Consider the following 9,741-nt stretch of genomic DNA (forward strand, 5'->3'; position numbering starts at 1 on the left):
TCGATCCGAAATTGAAACACGAATTTCGTTTAATTTCGTCGATTTCGAAGGCCGAAATTCCCATGCTTAATACCAAGCTTGGTTAAGAATATCGCTATGAAAAAACAGATAAACGTTAATTTTCCCGGTTTTTCAGTGATAATAATTTCAGGTTTTCCTTTACAAAGGTTTTCGTCGAAGCATTTGATGTAATAGCAGAAGGAGCTTGGAACATTTTTTTGGTATTTTTTGGTATACGACTCTTTATCATTATATTCAATGTTGTCGTCAATGGGTTTGATGAAACTTTCAAAGTCAGCATATACGACGTACGGAACTTTCATCGATTCTCACTGGGGCGTTATCATAACAATAAGGTTGATGATTTTGGAGCTTTTCTTCCTGGTCGTAAGCTTGGAGACAATTTCTGCAAAAATGTTTTTTGTGTTGACGAGCTGATGCTGAAGAACCAGCAAATCGACTGAAATTTTTAATCACACAATAAATGGTTAGTGTCATCGTTTGAGATGAGAAGCAAATCAACAGTGTGCTTTCGATCCAAAAAATTCAGATGTTCGGTTGAGGTTTTTTTTCCTTACCGAACTTCAACTTTAATCGATGTCTTTATCGTGTCTAAATGATTATCGTGTTCTGTTATCTAAATGTGGATTTTTGCAAATACTTTTCCTTACCGAACTTCAACTTTAATCGTGTCTTTATCGTGTCTAAATGATTATCGTGTTCTGTTATCTAAATGTGGATTTTTGCAAATATTTTTTTTAGTTCTTCTAATGAAAACTGGCAGTCATCGCTATTTTCAATGTATTTAAATATTTGTAGATTCATCTTGAGGACGACCGATTTTACACCCATTGGTTGGTCTCAAGAAAGAATTCTAACAGGTATTATGATATTTAGCCTCAACAGCAACTAAATCAAATTCATATTCAATGCGTGCAGTAACCTTTTTTGCTTCCTCGTCAGAACGACTCCATGCTACCTTCAGAACTGATTCTTTATATTCAAGAGTCGCAACTTTACGAATTTTACGCCGAACTTTCTTCGCTTTCTTCTTCTCGGCCTCCTATTCTCAGATATGCTGACTTGATCTATATTTTGCTGTCTTTTAAATGCAACAATAGTACTCTTCCGAGTATACTTTTTACGGCGCACCGCATGAATCGTCACAGACTTCAGATCTTTCAGATATTCATAAAACCCGTCACTTCTTTTGACACTTGTATGAATCAAAGTCTTCATTCCACGATCAGCAACAACAGTTTCACTTGCTATTTAAACTTTACTACATATAAAGCATAGTTGCGACATTTTCATAAAAGTATTAAACGGTTCCAATCGTAATAAAAAATACTGCTCGATACTCTTAACTGCTAAAAGTATTTCATCGTTCGTAACTTTGTTCCAAGAATTTTGGGAAGTCAGACGAGAAAAATCAGTTGAAAAAATTATTTGAAAAAAGCATTTTTAATTGTTCTTATACAAGTTCAAAGAAAAGCCGACGAAACAGTTTATTCAAAAATGCGTTTAAATGCTGTTCGCTTTTGTTTGATCTATTTTTATGATTAAAACTTTCCTTTTTTTTTTTAAAAAAAAAAAACAACTTTTTTTTATACCTTAAACCTTGAATAACTTTTTTTGCAGATATGGGATCGATGGGGACTTTTAATACTTTATTTGTAATAATGTGCTCAAGGTAATATATAGTCAAAAGGCGGTTCTGACGTATTGACCCCTTCCCATACTTAAGGAATGCATAAAAAATGGTGAACACTTCATATCATGTTCTTGGACAAAACCAATACTTAAGAGTCGTCTTTAAAAATCAAGAAGAAGTATAAAAATAATCATGTTATTTCTATACCAGTTCTTCAAGATGGGTGTTGTTGTTTATTGTCTTGTTTTGTAATGTCCGATAGCCAAGGTGTGAATTCCGTCTTCTAAGATGAATCTTTTGTCGTCGTTAGCGCTGAGTGCTACTTTGTTGATTTCTTCGGTGTAGACATCGTGATGACGTGATCGGAAGACGTTCATGGTGGTGAGTTTTTCTTGTTTAGTCATTAAGCAGTCACCACAAGGTATTGATAACTTCTTGAAAGTCAAGACCTTCATTCAATTTTTTCAAGACGTAAAGACACAAATGGCCACAATAAGACGTATCACCAAATTGCACTCTTTCACTGTTATAATAAACCGGGCTTTTCAAAGAGTCGACCAGCTCAACAAGAGGAGGCTGAGCATAAGAGTCAAAGCTGTATTTTTTGTCTCCGTCTTTATACCAACAGATCCAATGAAACCCACCAGTGCTTGAATCTCCTGTGTTGACAATTCCACATTCTTTTTTCATTGTCTTTTTTGATAAATCATCCCTCACAAAAACACCTCGAAAGTTTTTCAATTTTAACTGTTTAGCAGCCTTTATCAATTGAAAGTTAGTTAAAGCTTCATTAGGTAAAACAATTCCTTCTACGTCAATCCATTGAAAGTCGATCATTTTTTTAAATTTCTTAAAAAGTTTATCCGAATTTTTTAACAAGCGATTTTCATAGAATAGCACCTAAAAAGGGTATACTATTAAAGGGTGAGTTAGGTCCGAGTAATAAACCAGCTCCAACAGATTTGTAACCTTTTCCAGTTTTAATGAAGAGTCCATGACCGTGAACATTTTTAGTCCATGGGGTGATAAACAATCCTTCTCCACCTAAAGTTTTTATCTTCATTCCTTTTCCATTTTTGCTCAGGTAAAAAAGACCTCGCCCAGCGATTCCATCCACCATGGCAGAGCCAGCAGAAGAGCCTACACCTGCTAACAATCCAGTGGCGAGAGCAGGAACTACTCTTGTTGCAAGAGTGCTGCCTATCATACCTAGTAACGGTAAAAGAGCTCCGATGAAACCTCCTTCTATTTTCGAGTTGTATGCAATTTGTCTTTTGCTCAATTTAAGAGTGACCCCTTTTCCAGTTTCATACGCTTTTCTAATTTTGTTCAATTGCGCATTAGTGATAGCGAGAACATGTTTACCGTTCAAGTCTTGATGAGAAAGCTTAATGCTAGTATCGGTTTTGTCTTGAATGGTTTTTTTAATTTTATCAGATTGGCTCTGCGAGATATTAATTTTGATATTTTGATAATTGCTCATTTTTTATGTATTAAAAATTATTTATTTCACTTCTCGAATATGATATCGTATTGTAATATCCTCTCCACGAAAATCAACCAAATCTCCATTCTGATCAATGATGCGAGTAACCATTGTTGAAATTTCAAACAGTTTAACAGGAAGATAAATCAAATGCATTGGTCTCTCGATGATTTTATAGCCTGGACTAACATTTGGATAAAAGGAGTAAATGCAATTTAATTGGGTTCCATTAATATAGGATGATCCGATAACGTTGTTAACAATTCTGATGGTGTTAATGCTTGAAATTCTAACGATATGATCCGACTCGTATTCGGAATTGGAATTTAATTTTCTTTTAGTAAACCCTAAAACTGAAGAGATGCTGTTCTCCACGTTAAAGTCAATCAAATAATTCAAGCCAAGTTTAATGGTTGATTTTAAAGTATTAAGATTGATTCCAATTTGAAGGTTGTTTGGAGAGTAATTAATTTTATTTGCAATAATATAACTTCCACGTTGAGCTGTTTTTATTGTGTTTAAAATAGACTTTTGCAAATACTCAATGATGTCTTTAATGTCATAGCTTCCTGATGGAATGATAATGTTTTCCCAATGAGCTCCATTGTTCATGCTGTATTTGAAAGAATTGTTTTTACTGCTTACATTTGGAATGCTGTTGTAAGTCTCAAGACCGAGAAAAGCCATTTCATAACTTTTTCCTTCGTCAAAAACGATTTTATCCAAAAAATCAGTGGTGATAACACTTGATTTTCCATCTACATTGATGATTATACCTGACATTTTTTAAATAAGAATTATTTTTTAAATTGTTTTAGAAAAATAAAAAATCGTCAAATCCGCTTCGGTACTTTCCCTCGTTCTTTTTAGAAGAGAGATCGATGACGGCAAATCCGTGAGGTTCATTCCAGCAATGATTGCAAAAGGTTTTAAATTCTTCTATTTTCATATCGCAGGAAACGTGATCTTGATAAATGTGATTAACGCTTTTTTGGTCTTGTTTAAAGAGGAAAATAAAGTTGGCATTTTCTCGGATGGTATGTCTTGGAATCTCAAAATAGTTTTGAGCGAGGTAAAAGCAGTCGACGTTAGAGTGTCTTCCTCGGATGTAATATTTTTCACACTTGTTTTGATTGGTTAATTGCAAATCGTCAAAGATCATTAAATTGTTTTTGGTTGAGTCTAAGGATTCAGGTTCAGACACATCATCAGCCGTTTCAAAGAATTGACACTCCATATCATCATTGTCGGAATATTTTTTTGAAATTTCCTCAATAACATCTTCAGGGTTTAAATTCAATTTTTCCATTTCGTCTTGTACATCATCCGTTAACAAATCAACAATATCCTTTTTAGGAAGTTTATTTTCGAAGGATCTTTTGAGTATTTTGTATTCAGGTTGAAATAGTGATTTGCCAAAGACTTGCAAGCGGTTGTAATCTAGCCACCCAGGTCTTAAAAGTAAATTTAAGAGCAACGTTGTTTTTCCGCAACCGGACTTTCCAACGATGATTCCACGTATACTTCTTGGTAAAAGCGCGCTGTTGTTTCTTTTGGTTTTCCCAATTTTACACGACAAATTCATCACTTCCATTTTTTATATAAACTTTTTTATATATGTTAAAATGTACTGCGTTAAGTGTAGAAGAGAGACTGAAACCATTCACTTGAAAAACGAGATCACAAAAAACAACAGACATATGTTGAAAGGGATTTGCGACTCTTGCAGGACAACCAAATGCAAGTTTGTTTCATCGCATGGATCATCTTCAGAAACAAAAGGATTTGGTGTGAGTGATTTGAAATGGACGGATCAGCTTGCAGAGGAGCTTCATAAACCGGTGATTCATCATTTTAAAAGAAGAAGGGTGATTGTAAACGACATTGATGAAATATGGGCCGCAGATTTGGTGGACATGCAATCGTTTTCAAAATTCAACAAGGGCGTAAAATATTTACTCATGGTGATCGACGTGTTTTCAAAGTATGGATGGATCGTTCCGTTAAAAAGCAAAACGGGTCTTGAAGTGGCAGAATCGTTGAAAAAGATTTTTGGTGAAAGAAAATGCGTCAAATTGTGGGTAGATAAAGGAAAAGAGTTTTACAACAAGCACGTGAGAGCGTTGGGTGTGCAATTATACTCCACTGAAAACGAGGAAAAAAGTTGTGTTGTCGAGCGATGGAACAGAACGATGAAAGAGAGAATGTTTAAATATTTTTCAGCCAACAATACCAATAAATACATTGACGTATTAGATGAGATGGTGAAAAATTACAACAAAACAAAGCACTCTTCTATCAAAATGACACCAGTGGAAGCTAGCGATGAAAAGAATAAAGGTAGGGTATGGTGGAATCTGTATGGAAAGGATCAAACATTACCAGCAAAACCAAAATTTCTCATAGGTGATCAAGTGAGGATCGTAAATAAGAAGTCTCATTTTGAAAAAGGGTATACGCCGAGATGGACTGAAGAGGTTTTTACAGTGTCAAATGTTCAGCATACGAATCCACCCACGTATAAAATCGCTGACGCTAACGGTGAAGAAATTCAAGGCACCTTTTACGAGCAGGAGATGCAAAAGACGCATCAAGACATATTCAGAATTGAAAAAATCATTCGCAAAACCAAGAGCAAGTCGTTAGTCAAATGGTTGGGATATCCAGACTCGTTTAATTCATGGGTAGATAATAATGAATTGTTAAGTTTGCAAAAATGATCTAAAAATTTATTTTTAATATGTAAAATGCATGCTCCTCACAAGTTTTTTAGAAATGTTGCCTCAGCAGAAGTTCATAGTTTGGATTTGCAATTAAAAATTTTGGAAGAGAGGGTTAGAGAGTTGGAGGAAAGAAGACCAAACAACATTATTGTGTCTACGAAAACGTTAGATCATCCACCTTATTTCAACGTTAACGAACAATATGAGATTTTTGCCCAGAAAGACATTAAATTTGCTGCTCTCTCACATACAATGATAGCTTTATCCATTGGGCTGAATTTGGAGAAAGGTGTTGCAGTGATAACATTAATGAATAAAATTACTGATCAATTGAATTATAGAAAAAACGAAGTTATTATTTCAGAGTCTGTAGATGATGTTATTATGGACGTGAATAGTAACAGCAAACAGGACGTGATTGTTAAAAAAGGAGAAAAACTTTGTAAGATTAGTCACATTGATTTAAAATAGTTTTTTTCGCTTAATAAAAATGGAAATATTGAATGAAAAACTTTATCCAGTTCTTCCATCAGCTCCTATAGAAGAAGGAGGGCATGTTTACCGTCTTCATAAAATAGACGAGATACAAAAAGAGATAGAGAGTGAAAAAGCAAAGAGAGTTCATCTGAGCAAAAAGTACCATCGTGTCTTTAGGATCATTTCGAATGTGGACAATGTGATGCAAGGATTATGTATAGCATCGGGTGCGACTGGAATTGGTCTTTTATCAACCATTATTGCCAGTCCAGTAGCGATTGCGTGTGAAGGTGTGGCTATTGGCATGGGGTTTTTATCGATTGTTGGAGGTCAAGTGAATAAAAAGATGGTATTAAAAGCGGAAAAGCATGAGAAGATCAAAGTGTTGGCTGAGTCGAAATTGAACACCATCAGCGAGCACATTTCCAAAGCGTTGATAGACGGAAAAATAAGCGATTCAGAGTTTCAATTGATTCTTGGGGAGCTTCAAAAATTTAAATCCTTGACGGTGGAAATACGAACCAAAACCAAAAAGGGAATAGATGAAGTTACTAAAGAAAACTTGATCCAAAAAGGTTGCTTAAAAATGCTGCTACAAGTAAAATTGGACAAGAAGCGATTACAGCTGCAAAATCTGCTGGGACAGAGTTAGCCCTTTCAGCCATTTCCACTGCTAGAGATGTAGCTATTGATAAAGGTAAAAAGACCATTGAGAAATTAAAGACTGGTTCATCTATTCAAAGTAAGAAAATGTCTAAAAAGAACGCGATTCGAATCCAAGACCTGGTGAAAATGGGACAGGGCATGAAAATAGTATGAAGATAGCATTCTGTTGCGATGACTTGCAATGAGAGACATTTAAATGAATTAAATAATTTTTTTATTATATAAAAAAATGATAAGTACTGAGCGATTAAGAGTTACTGAGAACCCAGAGTATGATATTGGTATTGAAAAAGTTGATTTTTTTGAGTATCTTCCAACCAATCTCGATTTAAATTCTTTAGGTACGATTACTTTTGAGATAGACTGTCAATCGATTCAAACAGTACCATCAGAGGCTTACATTCTTATTGAAGGAGTGTTGAAAAAGAGCGATGGAACCTTTTATGATGCTAAAGACAACATTGCACTGGTGAACAACGCTTTGATGTATTTGTTTAATGATGTGACTTATGACTTGTCGGGAGAGCAAGTGGAAAGAGTGATGTATCCAGGTCCAGCCACCACCATACTTGGATTGATGAAATATCCTTATGGATTTCAGTTTGCTGATGGATTAAAACAGATGTGGTATATGGATACGTCAAATCTTGTTGGAAATTCAGGATTCAATGTTAGACGAGACCACTTGTTTGCAGACACTACATCCGTTGGAGCTTTTTCGTTTAAAATTCCGTTGAAACACATTTTTGGATTTTGCGAAACCTATGACAAAGTTGTTTATGGGTTTAGGCATACCATCACCTTTACAAAGAAAGAATGCGATGATGCAATTTATAGAGCGGAAAGTGTTAGTGCAGGAATGATCAACCTTAAAAAATTCAGACTTTATATGCCTCGCGTTGAATTGGATATTTCGAAAAAGACTGATTTCATGAATTTAATAGCTCAAAAAATCCCCATTCAAGTGGCTTATAAATCAAACAAATGTGAAAGACAGCTTATTCCAGCCGGTCAAACAGAATTTACCTGGTCGCTTGGAAGAGTCACTGACAAAAGCATTCCAAGATTTATCTTGTTCGGACTTCAGACAAACAGAAATTCCAGTCAAACAGTTAATCCATCACTATTCGACCATTGTGATGTTAGCAATTTTTACGTGACTGTTAATGGAATAAAGTATCCAAATTACAATTACGACTTGAATTTTGGAGAAAAGAGAGTGGTCATGGCTTATTCAGATGCGTTCTCTTTTGATGAAAAATATTACGGCACAAATGAACTTGTTTGTCAATCTGGGTTAAGCTTGCTTGAATATATAAAATTATATCCGTTGTTCTTTGTGGATATCAGCAAGCAAAAAGAAAGAGTGGCGTCGGAAACAGCTGAATTAGTGGTAAACCTTAAATTTCGAACTTCAACTATTGCAAATACCGTTATTTTTGCAGTGGTGATCTCTGACAAACTGCTTAAATTTGTTTCAGACGGAACCAACATGACTGCTGTTTATTAAGTTTATTAAGATGTCTTTTCAGGAAAAATTGAATTGACTTAAAAAAAAATCTTGTTATAATAAAATGAGATATACAACATCGTATTTGAAAAATTTGTTGAATGAAAACGGCGTTAGTAAAACAGCAGATGATTTAATAACGTTGATGATGCTTGCGGTTGAAAATAATTTGATCAGTAAAGATGAGATTTTAGAAAGAGCAAAAGAAAAAAAAGTAAAGCCTCCTCCAAAAGAAAAAAAACCTGTTGATCCAAAATGGGAATGGCTTAGTTTAGTTAAGAAAAAACCCATCACTGTGAGAATAACCAACATTGAAACGGGTGAGGTGACTGAATACAAGTCTCTTTACAAAGCGATGGCAGGGACTGGACGTGGATGGAGATATTTAGAGCGTCGAGATGGAAAGGTGGATGATGGAATCAAGATTGAATTTTTAAATTCTGAAAAGCTTGAAAAACGTAAAAAGCAGCAAAATTGATTTTTTAACTTTTAACATGTTAAAAAATTGACTTAAATAAAATTCTTGGCATAAATAAAAAGATGGAAAGCATGCAAAAGGATGATCTTTTAAATGCTCTTGATGATAGCTTTAAGTCAACTTCTGATACGGCTAAATCAAAAAGTTTGCTTAAATTTCTAAAAAACATAAGAAAACTTCCAAAGGAACATCGAATCATTTTCAAAGAAATGGTTGAAGTAGCACCTTTTGAAGAAGTGATCAGAAATATAAAAGAAGACATTAATCTGCGTAATAAATTCCTGATAGGAACAAATTGGAAACTAAATGCTAGCGGACGTAATAATTGTCGTAAAATCACTGAACATATTAGAGAGATTAAAAATATGTATTCACGTCTTTCTAAATAATTTTTTAATTCTTTTCACGGGGAATTAAAAAAAAACGGTAAAAACTTTTCGAAGAAGAAAATATGCTGAAAGTGTGCCAAGATTTAAAAAAATTGAATTGACTTAAAGAAAATCACGGCAGAGATAAAATGAGTCTCCATTCTTCAAAAAAATTAATTGCTAAAGAGCGAAAACTTGAATGCATCGAAAAAAATTTTCTTTCCATTAATAAAATGGGTGATAAAACTGATGCTAAAAAGCAAAAAGCAAAAACTACCGCCAAAGAGCGAAAAATTGAAAGTGACATAAAGAAAAATCTTTCCGTAATAAAAATGGAAAGTAAAACTGTTAAAGATCGAAAAGTATCAATGGCATCATT

The sequence above is a fragment of the Hydra viridissima genome, unplaced genomic scaffold (genome assembly GCF_058129835.1).
Source record: "Hydra viridissima isolate aposymbiotic clone 2 unplaced genomic scaffold, HvirCarnegie_v1 scaffold_1, whole genome shotgun sequence".
NCBI classification, from domain to species: Eukaryota; Metazoa; Cnidaria; class Hydrozoa; order Anthoathecata; family Hydridae; genus Hydra; species Hydra viridissima.